Source organism: Heptranchias perlo, unplaced genomic scaffold, assembly GCF_035084215.1.
Source record: "Heptranchias perlo isolate sHepPer1 unplaced genomic scaffold, sHepPer1.hap1 HAP1_SCAFFOLD_59, whole genome shotgun sequence".
Taxonomy (NCBI): Eukaryota; Metazoa; Chordata; class Chondrichthyes; order Hexanchiformes; family Hexanchidae; genus Heptranchias; species Heptranchias perlo.
In genome coordinates, this window is record NW_027139612.1 from 2,017,238 (window position 1) to 2,035,283 (window position 18,046).

At 43.6% G+C, this 18,046-nt stretch overlaps 7 non-coding genes across 7 annotated transcripts; 5 read left to right on the forward strand and 2 right to left on the reverse strand.

The window, feature by feature from the left end:
- Positions 1–1,960: 1,960 nt before the first annotated feature.
- trnal-cag (transfer RNA leucine (anticodon CAG)) lies at positions 1,961–2,043 on the forward strand. The gene has a single exon. It is a non-coding gene; the product is annotated as a tRNA-Leu (tRNA).
- Positions 2,044–4,360: 2,317 nt separating this feature from the next.
- Positions 4,361–4,443, forward strand: trnal-cag (transfer RNA leucine (anticodon CAG)). The gene has a single exon. It is a non-coding gene; the product is annotated as a tRNA-Leu (tRNA).
- A 2,005-nt stretch (positions 4,444–6,448) lies between these two features.
- On the reverse strand, positions 6,449–6,521 carry trnai-uau (transfer RNA isoleucine (anticodon UAU)). Its single transcript has one exon. It is a non-coding gene; the product is annotated as a tRNA-Ile (tRNA).
- Positions 6,522–7,786: 1,265 nt separating this feature from the next.
- Positions 7,787–7,869, forward strand: trnal-cag (transfer RNA leucine (anticodon CAG)). Its single transcript has one exon. It is a non-coding gene; the product is annotated as a tRNA-Leu (tRNA).
- Positions 7,870–10,279: 2,410 nt separating this feature from the next.
- Positions 10,280–10,352, reverse strand: trnav-cac (transfer RNA valine (anticodon CAC)). Its single transcript has one exon. It is a non-coding gene; the product is annotated as a tRNA-Val (tRNA).
- A 6,028-nt stretch (positions 10,353–16,380) lies between these two features.
- Positions 16,381–16,454, forward strand: trnan-guu (transfer RNA asparagine (anticodon GUU)). Its single transcript has one exon. It is a non-coding gene; the product is annotated as a tRNA-Asn (tRNA).
- Positions 16,455–16,881: 427 nt separating this feature from the next.
- Positions 16,882–16,954, forward strand: trnav-uac (transfer RNA valine (anticodon UAC)). Its single transcript has one exon. It is a non-coding gene; the product is annotated as a tRNA-Val (tRNA).
- The last annotated feature ends 1,092 nt before the right edge of the window (positions 16,955–18,046 follow it).

The following is an 18,046-nucleotide window of genomic DNA, read 5'->3' on the forward strand; positions in this document are numbered from 1 at the left end:
AAAAGACTGGGAAAGAAGTCTAAAGAACTATAAGAAAGGCAACAAGGAATATCAAAAAGGCAACAAGGAATATCAAAAAAGCAAAGTATTCTCGACACATCAACAGCCAAAGCAAATTTAGGATAGGACCACTCAGGTCAGGTCTGATATATCTGGATTCGCAGACAGGTCAGGTTGTGTTGATTGCTTGTCATTAATGTAATCTGTAGACAGTTGTATTACAATAATAATACTGTTGAATGTAATGTTGAAGACAGCTGTGGTGCAACTCTGTTGTAAGTCAATCTCTTGAACTTGCTATTTTGTAACCACTCGGGCTAAAATCAAGTGGAAGTTATTGTTGATGGATTAACAACCCATAGTTACCACAGTAACGGGACAAATCCGTGAACAAACATTCACTTTATATATAAACATCACACCCGTAGTTTATATTTTCACACGTTCTTTTTTGCAGTTCCAGCCAAAGTCCAAACATCGAAAGTCCACGTGTTTTTCAGACGTTTCCCGTCCTGTTATGTATTTTGAGCAGTTTCCTACATATATCAACATCACACCCACAGTTTATATTTTCACACGTTCTTTTTTGCAGTTCTAATCGAAGTCTAAACACCGAAAGTCTAAGTGTTTTTCAGAAGTTTTCCCTCCTGTTATGTATCTTGAGCAGTTTCCCACATCTGTTTCCTGTGATGTGATAATTCTGGGTGCAGGATGAATGTAATTGGATTTGCTGCAGTCCGCTGACAGCAGGCGATGGAACCGAGCGCCATGCTGCCGCTGACAGGTGAAGGACACTTCTGATGCTGCCTGACATCCGGTGGGAGTGAGCGGGCATTTGAAAGCCAACCCAATCTGTTAGCTATAAAGCGGTGCTTGACAAATGTTGATAGAAACAAACACCTATTGCAGCACTCAGGCCTCGTTGACAACGGTAGCCTGTCTGACTCCAGGTTAGAAGGTTGCGTGTTTAAATCACGGTGAGGTCGCAGTTTTTTCCCTTGGAGCTGGTTTGTATAATTCTGCAATTCATATTTTCTTTGCGTCTTCACAATGAACAGAACCCTGCTCTGAAGTCTGCCTCTGGTTTCCCAGTGTCAGAGAGGGAAGCACCTGATGACCTCATTTATTTTATGCATCAAACGGAAGACAAACACACGTTTTAGTTCAAAAACCACCCTGCAGGTGGACACATAATGAGATAAATATAGGACAGAGATGCAGACAGTATCCGGAAACATCGGGAAACAGACAAGAGAAATAGATTGAGCGCTTTGTTATCAGAAAATTGTCTGAACCTCCACGGTCAATGAAAGGGCTTTTGTTGGTCGGTTTCCCGTTGCAACTTATAATTCAGGAGAACTTGGTTTGTGATTGATTCGGTTCCCTCGTCTCCCACCTGCGGAAAAAGTTGGTCGATCCCACCCAACGAACTCCTTTCAAAAGCCACTCTGTTCAAAGCCTTCCAGATTTGAAGGGAATAAAACTTGAAATGAGCGTCATTGAGAATCAGTTTTCTCTCACTCAAATTTATCTGTTTAATGAAGTGAAAAATGCAGCTTCGAAAGAAGAAGGGAGCGGCCATTGTCTCCCTTTTTGGCACGAGAAGAAATTCGATCTGGATGTTCATGGAGAACAATTTCCAAAATAATGCTTCCACCCGGGATCGAACCAGGGACTTTTTGCGTATAAAGCAAACGTGATAATCGCTCCACTACAGAAACTGATAGCAATTGGTTCAACACATTGTGCAACTGAATGGTGTCCTCTCTCTGCTCGTACTTGGAATGTGTTGTTTCAAGTGCAGCAAGAGATACAGACAGTGACTGTTCCCCCTTTTCTTTAAAAACTCTCAGGGTAGTGGGTTTGAGCACCACGTTGGGCGAGTGCCATTTTTAACTTTTATGCTGCTTTCACTGACCAACAGTGCAGAAATGATGCAGAATGAAAGATGCTGCCCGTCGTCAGGATGGCCGAGCGGTCGAAGGCGCTGCGTTCAGGTCGCAGTCTCTTCTAGAGGCGTGGGTTCGAATCCCACTTCTGACATTCCTTATTTTTACGAAAACGTGGAAGTATTTTCTTTGTGGATTGGGCTGCAGCTGATTTTTCTGCCCAGTTGATTTGCTCCTCCCACAAAAGCAACTGGCTTTGTCATGCATATGTGACTTGAGAAGCTTTGAATGGTGAAATGTTTGACATATGAATGACCTGGAGAAAGAAATAGAACAGCAGTGGGAAACATTTAAAACGGTGATCGATAGAGTCCAGGAGAAATATATCCCACGAAAAAGCAAGAAAAAACTGGCCAGAAATGACACACCAGGAATGAATAAATAAATAAGGGCAAAATTGAAACTAAAGAAAAAGGCACACACTGGACAATAAAGGAGAGAGGGGAATGTGAAAAGACTGGGAAAGAAGTCTAAAGAACTATAAGAAAGGCAACAAGGAATATCAAAAAGGCAACAAGGAATATCAAAAAAGCAAAGTATTCTCGACACATCAACAGCCAAAGCAAATTTAGGATAGGACCACTCAGGTCAGGTCTGATATATCTGGATTCGCAGACAGGTCAGGTTGTGTTGATTGCTTGTCATTAATGTAATCTGTAGACAGTTGTATTACAATAATAATACTGTTGAATGTAATGTTGAAGACAGCTGTGGTGCAACTCTGTTGTAAGTCAATCTCTTGAACTTGCTATTTTGTAACCACTCGGGCTAAAATCAAGTGGAAGTTATTGTTGATGGATTAACAACCCATAGTTACCACAGTAACGGGACAAATCCGTGAACAAACATTCACTTTATATATAAACATCACACCCGTAGTTTATATTTTCACACGTTCTTTTTTGCAGTTCCAGCCAAAGTCCAAACATCGAAAGTCCACGTGTTTTTCAGACGTTTCCCGTCCTGTTATGTATTTTGAGCAGTTTCCTACATATATAAACATCACACCCACAGTTTATATTTTCACACGTTCTTTTTTGCAGTTCTAATCGAAGTCTAAACACCGAAAGTCTAAGTGTTTTTCAGAAGTTTTCCCTCCTGTTATGTATCTTGAGCAGTTTCCCACATCTGTTTCCTGTGATGTGATAATTCTGGGTGCAGGATGAATGTAATTGGATTTGCTGCAGTCTGCTGACAGCAGGCGATGGAAGCGAGCGCCATGCTGCCGCTGACAGGTGAAGGACACTTCTGATGCTGCCTGACATCCGGTGGGAGTGAGCGGGCATTTGAAAGCCAACCCAATCTGTTAGCTATAAAGCGGTGCTTGACAAATGTTGATAGAAACAAACACCTATTGCAGCACTCAGGCCTCGTTGACAACGGTAGCCTGTCTGACTCCAGGTTAGAAGGTTGCGTGTTTAAATCACGGTGAGGTCGCAGTTTTTTCCCTTGGAGCTGGTTTGTATAATTCTGCAATTCATATTTTCTTTGCGTCTTCACAATGAACAGAACCCTGCTCTGAAGTCTGCCTCTGGTTCCCCAGTGTCAGAGAGGGAAGCACCTGATGACCTCATTTATTTTATGCATCAAACGGAAGACAAACACACGTTTTAGTTCAAAAACCACCCTGCAGGTGGACACATAATGAGATAAATATAGGACAGAGATGCAGACAGTATCCGGAAACATCGGGAAACAGACAAGAGAAATAGATTGAGCGCTTTGTTATCAGAAAATTGTCTGAACCTCCACGGTCAATGAAAGGGCTTTTGTTGGTCGGTTTCTCGTTGCAACTTATAATTCAGGAGAACTTGGTTTGTGATTGATTCGGTTCCCTCGTCTCCCACCTGCGGAAAAAGTTGGTCGATCCCACCCAACGAACTCCTTTCAAAAGCCACTCTGTTCAAAGCCTTCCAGATTTGAAGGGAATAAAACTTGAAATGAGGGTCATTGAGAATCAGTTTTCTCTCACTCAAATTTATCTGTTTAATGAAGTGAAAAATGCAGCTTCGAAAGAAGAAGGGAGCGGCCATTGTCTCCCTTTTTGGCACGAGAAGAAATTCGATCTGGATGTTCATGGAGAACAATTTCCAAAATAATGCTTCCACCCGGGATCGAACCAGGGACTTTTTGCGTATAAAGCAAACGTGATAATCGCTCCACTACAGAAACTGATAGCAATTGGTTCAACACATTGTGCAACTGAATGGTGTCCTCTCTCTGCTCGTACTTGGAATGTGTTGTTTCAAGTGCAGCAAGAGATACAGACAGTGACTGTTCCCCCTTTTCTTTAAAAACTCTCAGGGTAGTGGGTTTGAGCACCACGTTGGGCGAGTGCCATTTTTAACTTTTATGCTGCTTTCACTGACCAACAGTGCAGAAATGATGCAGAATGAAAGATGCTGCCCGTCGTCAGGATGGCCGAGCGGTCGAAGGCGCTGCGTTCAGGTCGCAGTCTCTTCTAGAGGCGTGGGTTCGAATCCCACTTCTGACATTCCTTATTTTTACGAAAACGTGGAAGTATTTTCTTTGTGGATTGGGCTGCAGCTGATTTTTCTGCCCAGTTGATTTGCTCCTCCCACAAAAGCAACTGGCTTTGTCATGCATATGTGACTTGAGAAGCTTTGAATGGTGAAATGTTTGACATATGAATGACCTGGAGAAAGAAATAGAACAGCAGTGGGAAACATTTAAAACGGTGATCGATAGAGTCCAGGAGAAATATATCCCACGAAAAAGCAAGAAAAAACTGGCCAGAAATGACACACCAGGAATGAATAAATAAATAAGGGCAAAATTGAAACTAAAGAAAAAGGCACACACTGGACAATAAAGGAGAGAGGGGAATGTGAAAAGACTGGGAAAGAAGTCTAAAGAACTATAAGAAAGGCAACAAGGAATATCAAAAAGGCAACAAGGAATATCAAAAAAGCAAAGTATTCTCGACACATCAACAGCCAAAGCAAATTTAGGATAGGACCACTCAGGTCAGGTCTGATATATCTGGATTCGCAGACAGGTCAGGTTGTGTTGATTGCTTGTCATTAATGTAATCTGTAGACAGTTGTATTACAATAATAATACTGTTGAATGTAATGTTGAAGACAGCTGTGGTGCAACTCTGTTGTAAGTCAATCTCTTGAACTTGCTATTTTGTAACCACTCGGGCTAAAATCAAGTGGAAGTTATTGTTGATGGATTAACAACCCATAGTTACCACAGTAACGGGACAAATCCGTGAACAAACATTCACTTTATATATAAACATCACACCCGTAGTTTATATTTTCACACGTTCTTTTTTGCAGTTCCAGCCAAAGTCCAAACATCGAAAGTCCACGTGTTTTTCAGACGTTTCCCGTCCTGTTATGTATTTTGAGCAGTTTCCTACATATATAAACATCACACCCACAGTTTATATTTTCACACGTTCTTTTTTGCAGTTCTAATCGAAGTCTAAACACCGAAAGTCTAAGTGTTTTTCAGAAGTTTTCCCTCCTGTTATGTATCTTGAGCAGTTTCCCACATCTGTTTCCTGTGATGTGATAATTCTGGGTGCAGGATGAATGTAATTGGATTTGCTGCAGTCTGCTGACAGCAGGCGATGGAAGCGAGCGCCATGCTGCCGCTGACAGGTGAAGGACACTTCTGATGCTGCCTGACATCCGGTGGGAGTGAGCGGGCATTTGAAAGCCAACCCAATCTGTTAGCTATAAAGCGGTGCTTGACAAATGTTGATAGAAACAAACACCTATTGCAGCACTCAGGCCTCGTTGACAACGGTAGCCTGTCTGACTCCAGGTTAGAAGGTTGCGTGTTTAAATCACGGTGAGGTCGCAGTTTTTTCCCTTGGAGCTGGTTTGTATAATTCTGCAATTCATATTTTCTTTGCGTCTTCACAATGAACAGAACCCTGCTCTGAAGTCTGCCTCTGGTTCGCCAGTGTCAGAGAGGGAAGCACCTGATGACCTCATTTATTTTATGCATCAAACGGAAGACAAACACACGTTTTAGTTCAAAAACCACCCTGCAGGTGGACACATAATGAGATAAATATAGGACAGAGATGCAGACAGTATCCGGAAACATCGGGAAACAGACAAGAGAAATAGATTGAGCGCTTTGTTATCAGAAAATTGTCTGAACCTCCACGGTCAATGAAAGGGCTTTTGTTGGTCGGTTTCTCGTTGCAACTTATAATTCAGGAGAACTTGGTTTGTGATTGATTCGGTTCCCTCGTCTCCCACCTGCGGAAAAAGTTGGTCGATCCCACCCAACGAACTCCTTTCAAAAGCCACTCTGTTCAAAGCCTTCCAGATTTGAAGGGAATAAAACTTGAAATGAGCGTCATTGAGAATCAGTTTTCTCTCACTCAAATTTATCTGTTTAATGAAGTGAAAAATGCAGCTTCGAAAGAAGAAGGGAGCGGCCACTGTCTCCCTTTTTGGCACGAGAAGAAATTCGATTTGGATGTTCATGGAGACCAAGTTCCAAAATAATGTTTCCGCCCGGGATCGAACCAGGGACCTTATGCGTATAAAGCAAACGTGATAACCGCTACACTACGGAAACTGATAGCAATTTGTTCAACACATTGAGCAACTGAATGGTGTCCTCTCTCTGCTCGTACTTGGAATGTGTTGTTTCAAGCACAGCAAGATAGACAAACAGTGGCTGTTCCCCCATTTCTTTAAAATCTCTCAGGGTAGTGGGTTTGAGCACCACGTTGGGCGAGTACCGTTTGAAACTTTTATGCTGCTTCCACTGGTGAGCCCCAGCTCTGACACTTCCCCAACCCCCAACTCCGTCTCACCGCGCACGATGGGGCCGCACCCAGGCTGAATCTCCCGATGTGACTACCACCATGATAAACTAACCCTCCTCATCCTTCTCAAATACAATATCTCACTGTGCTGTTATGCTGTTAGACGAGTTTCCTCTCTCTGCTCTAATTTGGAATGTGTTGCTTTTCCGTCTGACAACATTTAGTATCATCGCATTATGTTAGTCCACAAGAGGAGACCATTCGGCCCATCGTGCCTGTGCCGGGTCAAACACACGATTTCGTTCAAAATTCGTTCAGAGATAGATTGAGTGCTTTGTTATCAGAAAATTGCCTGAACCCCCACAGTCTACAGCTTTCCTCCTCGCTATCAACAACACGGCCTATTTTTGTGTCACCCGCAAATTTCTTAATCATGCCCCCTACTTTTGAGTCCAAATCGTTAATGTATACCACAAAAACGAAAGGACCAACTACAAAGACCTGCGGCACCCCACTGGAAACAGCCTTCCAGCCGTAAAAACACACGAAGATCATTACCCTTTGCTTCCTGCCACTGAGCCAATTTTGGATCCAATAAGCCACATTCCCTTGGATCCCATGGGCCTTTACTTTTTTGACCAATCTGTCATGTGGGAATTTTTCAAAAGCCTTGCTAAATCCATGTGGACAACATCAATTACGCTACCCTCATCGATCCTCCTTGTCACCTCCTCAAAAAATTCGATCAGGTTAGTCAGACACAACTTCCCCTTAACAAATCCATGCTGACTGTCCTTGATTCGTCCGTGCCTTCCCAAGTGACAGTTCATCCTGTCCCTCAGAATTGATTCCAATAATTTGGAAATGGAGTATTTCTACCTGCTTGCTGCAATAACAGATAAGGAGGGTACCAGCAGTCAGGTCCGGTTAGCATAGTCGCTAAAGCTTGAGATTCTTAATCTCAGGGTCGTGGGTTCGAGCCCCACGTTGGGCGAGTGCCATTTTTAACTTTTATGCTGCTTTCACTGACCAACAGTGCAGAAATGATGCAGAATGAAATATGCTGTCCGTCGTCAGGATGGCCGAGCGGTTGAAGGCGCTGCGTTCAGGTCGCAGTCTCTTCTGGAGGCGTGGGTTCGAATCCCACTTCTGACATTACTTATTTTTACGAAAAAGTGGAAGTATTTTATTTGTGGATTGGGCTGCAGCTGATTTTTCTGCCCAGTTGATTTGCTCCTCCCACAAATGCAACTGGCTTTGTCATGCAGATGTGACTTGAGAAGTTTCAAACGGTGAAATGGTTGACAGATTAATGACCTGGACAAAGAAATAGAACAGCAGTGGGAAACATTTAAAACGGTGATCAATAAAGTCCAGGAGAAATATATCCCACGAAAAAGCAACAACAAACTAGCCAGAAATGAAACACCAGGAATGAATAAAGAAATAAGGGCAAGATTGAAACTGAAGAAAAAGGCCCACGCTGGACAATAAAGGAGAGAGGGGAATGTGAAAAGACTGGGAAAGAAGTCTAAAGAACTATTAGAAAGGCAAAAAGGAATATCAAAGAAAGCAAAGTATTCTAGACACTTCAACAGCCAAAGAAAATTTAGGATAGGAATAGGGCCACTGAGGGATACACACGACAAACTCACAGGCAATGACAGAGAAATGGAAGAAATATTAAATAATCACTTTGCTTCAGTATTTACCGGGGAGACCCGTATTGTGGGCATGACAGTGGAAGAAGACATCAAAAAATATGTAAAGACATTTAAGATCGAAAGGGGGGAGAAAATTGATAAAGTAATCAAACTTAGAGAGGAAATTTCCTGTTTGGAGCCGAACCAGAGTTTCAAACCGCTCAGCCACGCTAATTTCCGTATTACTGTTCAGGAGCTCATTTCACAGGGACACGATTACTGCGCTCCATTTAGAGAGGCTCAGTGAAAGGCGGAAATTGATCGATTAATAGAATCATAGAACAAGACAGCGCCATTCGGATGCCATTTGGCCCATCGTGCCTGTGCCAGCTCTCTGAAAAATGTGTCCAGTTCGTCCCACTCGCCTGCTGTTTCCCCATAGCCCTGAAAATGTTTCCATCCAAGCGTTTGTCCAATTCCCTTTTGAAAACTGTGAGTTAAGAAAAACAATATTGAAAGGGGTGCTGGGGCCTCTGCAGCGTCGATGTAGAGTGTGTGATGATTGAAGTTATCAAGATGGTTGCTTTACACATGGTATGTTGTGCAATCATCCGGAAATATCTTCAATATCCAATACAAATTGAATTGCAAACCTGACGGACAAACACTGGAAAACAAGTCACGAGTGAACACAAATCATCTGGGACCCGTTTTCAGCCTCACGGCACTTTAAGTAAAGTGAAATAACTTTGCATTGAAAAGATTTGGAAATCGCAATTGTGCCTTTATCTGTTCCATTTGTAAAAGTTGCTGGTGTCTGATGATGGACACGCCTCTGCTCCCTCCATTGAACAAGAAAGGAGATGTTTGACGATGACGGGATCTGTTGGTTTTGAGCTTATCCTTTACATTGAGTGGGTTCACATTTTATAAATGGTGTCAGCTTTAGCCCAGCGGTGAACTTCACAGCAAACAAGTTCGACACCGTCTCACCGCGGGCGCAGACTGATATGTTTATTGTTATTTCATTCAGACCTAAATAAATAGTAACCGTGATTTTAAATTTGCACGAAGTGATTTTTAGATAGACGCCTTTAAATGTTTCAAAGGCGACTCCTAATTTATGATAGTCCGGCCATTTCACCAGCCGTGTTGAAAACAAAACATGTCTCTGCTCATCGCGTCTTTTTTCGAAAGGCAAAAAATATATTTCCCGTGACCTCTGAAGGATGGACAAGTACATTGCAGAAATCTGAAGCAAGTTCACCGAGCTTAAATCTTCTGACCACGTTAAAGGCGCTATACACACACATATATATATATATATATACATATATATATATATATATGCAAGTAGTTGCTGTCGTCTCTGTCGATTTTGAATCAATACCAGTGTTCGTGTCAGTTTGTTGCATGAAATAAATGAGGGTATCAGGCGCTCCCCTCCCTGCCACTGGGTCGGTACTGAGTCAGGGTTTAGACCAAACATCTGTTTTTTCGTGTGTGAAAAAGCAATTAAAACCTTCATTCGGGAATTATCCAGTCCAATATGTGAGCGGTGAAAGAAACTGTGACCCCGATGTGATGTGAACACGCAGCCTTTTGATCTGGAGTCAGACCTTTGCGCCACGCACTCTGAAGACAGGATCCTGGATGTTATTATATATATGAATGTTTCTCAAACACCGTTCCTTTTATCCCACCTTAGTTGAATAGATGGGGCTTATCAAATCTCCGCCAGATCCCACCGGGTGTGAGACAGTATTGGAAGCAGCCTTCACCCCCAATATCACGCTGGCTTTCATCGCCTGCTCCCAGCGGACTGCAATAACAGGGCTGGGATATATGGATTTTGTTCGCATTGTTCAGCAATGTGAATCGTTAAATATTTAATCATTTTTAATGGGGACAAGGTTTCAAAATGTTTCCGCCCGGTTTTGAACCGGGGACCTTTTGCGTGTGTGGTCAACGTGATAACCACTACACTACGGAAACCTGACGGCTCAACTCCGTGTTAGGGATATAACCCCTCAGCCAAACTAATTTCCGTATTACTGTCCAGGAGCTCATTTCACAGGGATACATTTACTGCGCTGTATTTCGGAAGGCTGCAGAGAAGGATCGGTGGCGATGGTCAGGCAGGGAATCCCAGAGCATCGCGCCCACACAAACATTTCACTGTTTTTTTTTCATGTGCCTGATATCCGACCGCAGTGTAAATTATGGCGAATCAGGCATGCTCAGATGACATTGTTCACAGAGTGTTTTCTTGCAGACAAATCACACATTAGAAAACTTGAAATGAGATTGTGAGATCGGAGCCATTTAAAGTGCTCCCAGTTACTGCAGATCAGGAATTAAAAACTGACACCGGCTTCAGGGCGATCAGAATGAGGCAATGAATCCGAAAGTGGGAAGAAAAAAGCGCAATTTTGGTTTTGGGGTGGGCTCGAACCACCAACCTTTGCAATAAACAACCAAATGGGCTAACCGATTGCGCCACAGAGACCGTCCCATGGTTTTGATTGCAAGATACACTCAAGAAACGTGTCACCGAGCCAAAGTTTCCTGTTGCAGCCACAGAAATGCAGTTGTCCACTATCAGTGTTACTTTTCCAGAAATAAAGGAAGGGACATTTTTTGTGGAAACATGGAAACGGTCTGGTCTCGCTCACAGCAACGATATCACCGCCAACCAGCTCTCCTGCAACCGGCGTGCGAATCGGTGCTTTGTCTATTCCGAAATAACAATGTGGGAGAGCCTTCGCCACACTGACTGCAGCGGTTCAAGAAGGCGGCTCACGACCACCTTCTCAAGGGCATTGGGGATGGGCAATAAATACCGGCCTCGCCAGCGACACCCACATCCCATTAACGAATAAAAAAAATATTAATTTCACATTCTGCATCAGTTTGAGGTGCTGTATTGGATTAAGATGTTGTATTCGTCTGAGGTACTTTATTAGTTTGAGATACTGTATTAGATTGAGATGCTGTATTTGGTTGAGGTATTAAATTATGTTTCAGGTTCTGTATCGGTTTGAGGTACTGTATTAGTTTAAGGTGTTGAATTCGTTTGAGGTACTGTATTAGTTTGAGATGATGCATTAGCTTGAGGTATTATATTAGTTTCAGATTCTCTATCCGTTTGAGGTACTGTATTAGTTTGAGGTACTGTTTTAAATTGAGAAGCTCTATCAGTTTGAGGTGTTATATTAGTTTGGGGTATCTGTAGTGTAAGGAAATAATTAGTCTTTATTGAAGTAATATTAACTTTCGCTTTTGCCTCTTAAGTAAGGAAGTATAAATCTCTGTTGGGAGAATGAAACGACAATCATAAGACAGAGTTGCTTCATTTTATATGCATGCATATGTTTAATGTAGAGACGAGTAGATTCTGAAGTCCAGAAACTCTTGGATTGCAGCTGATATCATAATACTCGTAAGTTTAATCATCCTTTTGATATAAACAATTCTCTGGCAATCATAACAAGGCCTTTAAATCATTCAGAGCTGGTGTGCATGTGTGTCAGGCAGCATTGTGTGCTATTCGTCTTACCAGTTTCACAGGGAAGCAGGAGAGGTATGAGATATGTATGAATGCTACGTATCATTCCAAGCTGACGGAGCGGGAAAGGGCTGCACTGGTGAGAGATAAACACCATTCTGCTTTTTGGTCAATGGGCAAGGCCATATGTTTTAACTAACAAGTTCAAAAGTTATAGTTATAATTAATGCCTAAAGCAGAACACGTGGCTGTGTGGAAGGAGCCTGTTTGCACCACAAGGCGACATCTAGTGGAGGAGTGTAGTTAGGTGATGAGGGAAGTGATACTCTGATAACATAGAAAATTCTGGAAACCCTCAGCAGGTCAGGCAGCATCTGTGGAGAGAGAAACCGAGTTAATGTTTCAGGTCAATGACCTTTCATCAGAACCAAGTTGGGCAGTTGTGCTAGGTAATAATATGAAACATAGGAATTGTTTCACTCATGTGAGGTGATTTGGGTACTTTTCTGTCTTTGGACGTTCAAGATCAAAAGTAAAATAAGGGCTCGTCCGGGATCTCTCACATATTTGGACAAACAACCCCGAAGCGAGAATCATAACCCTGGACCAACATGCCCATTGGCAAAAGGCAATGCACTCAAAAGCCAGCCATCGTAAAACCCCTTTTGGTGGCTATACTTGATAAGCAATTATGAGGACAGGTTGCATAGACCAGACTTGCATTCCCTTGAGTATAGAATATTAAGGGGTGATCTAATTGAGGTGTTTAAGATGATTAAAGGATTTGACAGGGCAGCTAGAGACTATTTTCTCTGGTGGGGAAAGTCCAGAACAAGGGGGCGTAACCTTAAAATTAGAGCTCGGCTGTTCAGGGGTGATGTCAGGAAACATTTCTTCACACAAAGGGGTGTGGAAATCTGGAACACTCACCCCCAAAAAGCTGTTGAGGCCGGGGGTCAATTGAACATTGCAAAACTGAGATTGATTGATTTTGGGGCTAATTCGGGAGTTTAATGACTTTGACATTTTTCCCTGTGACTTGTATAGTTTCGATCGATGAAATAATCGTGAAAAGAGTCAGTGTAAAGAGACTCAGCAGTTCATGTTTCCCCGAGACACTTCCTTCAGACCTGAGACCGAAAAGTTTGTCCTTTCCGTAGTGTAGCGGTTATCATGTTCACCAGTTACATGCAGAAAGTCCCCGATTTGACCTCGGAGGGAAACATTTTGTTGGGACTTGCTCCCCATAAACCTCCAGGGTCGAGTTTGTTCATGCGTGAAAGGGGCGACAAACCTTTTTAAATTTAACAGCGGCTGCACCGGATTCCTTGTATAATAAGCACTAAACATTTTTAAGCAGACTCCTAAAATACAGTATGTAAAATGGGAAGGGATAAAAGTTCATGACTTGCAAAGCTCAAAGATTTATTGACATTTTAATTGTCACTTGGCAAACAAGTTAACATTTCTTTCAGTGTGCAACAGAACGTATTAATGGTGATTAAAAAAACATTAAATGTCTCACAGACTTGAATTATTATTGTGCAATGAACTATTCCCAACCACAAGGGAACACTGCATCAAATATATATATATTTAAGGATATAATAAGTTTTTATACATATATAATCTATGCCATCAGTAGACCCCGTGGAGAAACGGTAGCGCGTCTGACTCCAGACTGTGAAGGCTGCATATTTAAATCATGTCGAAATCATTATTTATCTTACCATTCATATCAGCCTGGATAATTTCGGAATCACTGCTTTTTAATAATAAACGGAACATTGGTCACTCGTTCATTGTTCATTGCTCCCTGTCATTGATAATTGAAATGAAATGTTAATCTGGCAAAACCGGAGAACAAAATATTAAACAAGCAAAACAAATACTGAGCAAAATTATTTGCAATGTTTTGGGGAAGTGCAGCTGAAAAGCAGAAGATCTGAATGGAATGATCAATCATTGAGCAGAATACATTGCTCGACTTGTTACTCGATTGCCTTCGACACCATGGAATTCAGGAGAACCTGTTTCATGGTTTGCACTGAACCCTTGGAGCGGAGCCAACAGCCGGCTCGCTGCCACAACAGACAAGGAAGTAACAGTTTCCTCAGGCTTGGCTAGCTCAGTCGGGGGAGGCATTCCCCTCGGGATCGTGGGTGCGAGTTGCAACTTTTACGCTGCACTCATGAGCGGACCCCAGCGCTCCATTTTCGCTGAAATGGAGAATTTCTCCGCCATCTTTTTCATGATATCACAATTGCTGGCGGTGCGAGTGAAAGGGCCCTCCGCTTCACTGTGAGTGCAAGAGACAAGTCTGGAGGGGCCGCGTGGCGTCCAATGAATGTCAAAACTTTGAAAGAAGAGTTAGCGATTCAGGTACACAAACCTCGCTGGTGGGCAAGAGATTTATTGTCAGAGGTTCCAGCCTTGCCTTCATCTCTTGCCCTCTGCGAGGCACTTGTTCCGGTTTAAATTTACAAACTGGGTGAGTTGGTGATCGGGGGGACTGCAGGAGATTCAGCGGCCCCGGGTGAGACACAGAAAAATCCGCCCAAGCCCTGTCCCAATGTACGTTTGTGGAAGTAAAGACGGGAGGGGACGGTGTGACGCTCCAGTCATACCCCCTCTCCGGGAACGCCTCGATTTTAAAATTCTCATCCTTGCTTTCAAATCCCACCATGACCCTCGCTCCCTCACTATCACTGTAACCTCCTCCAGCCCTACAACTCTTCGAGATCATGTGTCCACAAGAGCAGGTCAGAGGCTGGGTATTCTGCGGCGAGTGACTCACCTCCTGACTCCCCAAAGCCTTTCCACCATCTACAAGGCACAAGTCAGGAGTTTGATGGAATACTCTCCACTTGCCTTGTTGAGTGCAGCTCCAACAACAGTCAAGAAGCTCGACACCATTCAGAACAAATCAGCCTGCTTGATTGGCACCCCATCCACCACCCTAAACATTCACTCCCTTCACCACTGGCACAATGTGGCTGCAGTGTGTACCATTCACAGGATGCACTGCAGCTGCAGCAACTCGCCAAGGCTTCTTCGACAGCACCTCCCAAATCCGCGACCTCTACCACCTAGAAGGACAAGAGCAGCAGGCACATGGGAACAACACCACCTCCACGTTCCACTCCAAGTCACACACCATCCAGACTTGGAAATATATTGCCGTTCCTTCATCGTCGCTGGGTCAAAATCCTGGAACTCCCTTCCTAACGGCACTGTGGGAGCACCTTCACCACACGGACTGCAGCGTTTGAAGAAGGCGGCTCACCACCACCTTCTCAAGGGCAATTAGGGATGGGTAATAAATGCCGGCCTCGCCAGCGACGCCCACATCCCATGAACGAATAAAAAAAATCTCTGTGCTCCTCCAATTCTGGCCTCTTGCGCATCCCCGATTTTAATCGCTCCACCATTTGCGGCTGTGTCTTCAGCTGCCGAGGCCCTAAGCTCTGGAATTCGATCCCTAAATCTCTCCGCCTCTCTCTCCTTTAACACATACCTTAAAACCTAACTCTTCGACTAAGCTTTTGGTCACCTGTCCCAATATCTCCTTATGTGGCTTAGTGTCAAGTTTTGTTCAAAAACTCTTCCTGTGAAGCACTTTGTGAGGTTTTACTGCATTAAAGGTGCTATATAAATGCAGGTTGTGTCCTCTGGTTATCGACCCTCCTGCCAATGGAAATAGCTTCTCCCCATCCATTCTATCAAAATCCCCTCATAATTTTGAACACCTCTATTAAATCTCCCCTTAACCTTTTTTTTTTGCTCGAAGGAGATCAATCCCAGCTTCTCCAGTCTCTCCACATAACCCATCCCTGGACACAATGCAAGGCGGAGGGTTGCAACCAGGTTTGCAAATTATTGCCAATCGGGAGCTGGACAAATCGAAAGGAACCGAAATGACAAAGAGCTTTGTGTATCTGTAGATACGCTTTGGGAAACGGAATTGTAGGCGAATAAAGGACTGAGCAGACAGGCGGCCAAGACGCAGTTGAGTCGGCATGTCCCCCTGGAACAGTTACTCTGATGTTGTGGGTGAAATTAAGAGGTCGGTCCATTTAAAGCGCTCCCAGTTACTGCAGATCAGGCATCAAAACCTGATATCAGCGTCAGGTTCAGAATACTTTTTCTTCATTCGTTCATGGGTTGTGGGCGTCACTGGCGAGGCCGGCATTTAATGCCCATCCCTGATTGCCCTTGAGAAGGTGGTGGTGAGCCGCCTTCTCGAATCGCTGGAGTCCGTGTGGTGAAGGTTCTCCCACAGTCCGACTCAATAACAGACAAAGCACCGGTGGGCGCGCCGGTTGCAGGAGAGCTGGTTCGCGGTGATATCGATGCTGTGAGCGAGACCAGACCGTTTCCATAAACAATGTCCCATCCTTTATTTCTGGAAAAGTAACACTGATAGTGGACAATTGCATTTCTGTGGCTGCAACATGTAACTTTGGCTCGGTGACACGCTGCTTTAGTGTATCTTGCAAGAAAAAGCACCGGGCGGTTTCTGTGGCGCAATCGGTTAGCGCGTTCGGCTGTTAACCGAAAGGTTGGTGGTTCGAGCCCACCCAGGGACGAAAATTGCGCTTTTTTTCTTCCCACTTTCGGATTCATTGCCTCATTCTGATCGACCTGAAGCCGGTGCCAGGTTTTAATTCCTGATCAGCAGTCACTGGTCGCACTTTAAATGGCTCCGATCTCTTCATCTCATTTCACGTTTTCTAATGTGTGATTTGGCTGCAAGAAAACACTCTGTGAACAATGCCCGATTCGCCATAATTTACACTGCGGTCGGATATCAGGCACATGAAAAAAAACAGTGAAATGTTTGTGTGGGCGCGATGCTCTGGGATTCCCTGCCTGACCATCGCCACCGATCCTTCTCTGCAGCCTTCCGAAATACAGCGCAGTAAATGTATCCCTGTGAAATGAGCTCCTGGACAGTAATACGGAAATTAGTTTGGCTGAGGGGTTATATCCCTAACACGGAGTTTGCAGTATCAGGTTTCCGTAGTGTAGTGGTTATCACGTTCGCCTTACACGCGAAAAGTCCCCGGTTCGAAACCAGGCGGAAACATTTTAAAACCTTGTTCCCATTAAAAATTAGTAAATATTTAACGATTCACATTGCTGAATAATCTGAACAAAGTCCATATCTCCCATCCCTGTTAATGCAGTCCGCTGAGAGCAGGCGATGAAAGCCAGCGTGATCGTGGGGGTGAAGGCTGCTTCCAATACTGTCTCATTCCCGGTGGGATCTGGCGGAGATTTGATAAGCCCCATCGATTCAACCAAGGTGGGAGAAATGAAACGGTGTTTGAGAAACATTCATATAAATGATAACATCCAGGATCCTGTCTTCAGAGCGCGTGGTGCAAAGGTCTGACTCCAGATCAAAAGTCTGCGTGTTCACATCACATCGGGGTCAGTGTTTCTTTCACCGCTCACATGAGACTGGATCATTCCCGAATGAAGGTTTTAATTGCTTTTTCACAAAAAAACCCAGAAGTTTGGTCTGAACCCTGACTCAGTACCGACCCAATGGCAGGGAGGGGAGCGCCTGATACTCTCATTTATTTCATGCAACAAACTGACACGAACACTGGTATTGATTCAAAATTGACCTGCAGATGGACACACATATAAAAAAGACAGCCACAGAAACAGACAGCAATGACTTGCATATATTACATATATATACATATTTATATATATGTATATAGCGCCTTTAATGTGGTCAGACGATTTAAGCTCGGTGAACTTGCTTCAGCTTTCTGAAATGTACTTGTACATCCTTCAGAGGTCACGGGAAATATATTGTTTTCCCTTTCGAAAAAAGACGCGAAAAGCAGAGACATGTTTTGTTTTCAAAACGGCTGGAGAAATGGCGGACGATCATAAATTAGGAGTCGCCTGTGAAACATTTAAAGGCGACTACCTAAAAATCACTTAGTGCAAATTTAAAATCACGGTTCCTATTTATTTAGGTCTGAAAGAAATAACAATAAACATGTCAGTCAGCGCCCGCGGTGAGACGGTGATGAACTTGTTTGCTGCGAAGTTCACCGATAGGCTAAAGTTGACGCCGTTCAAAAGACGTGAACCCACTCAATGTAAAGGATGAGCTCATAACCAACAGGTCCCGTCAACGTCAAACACCTCCTTTCTT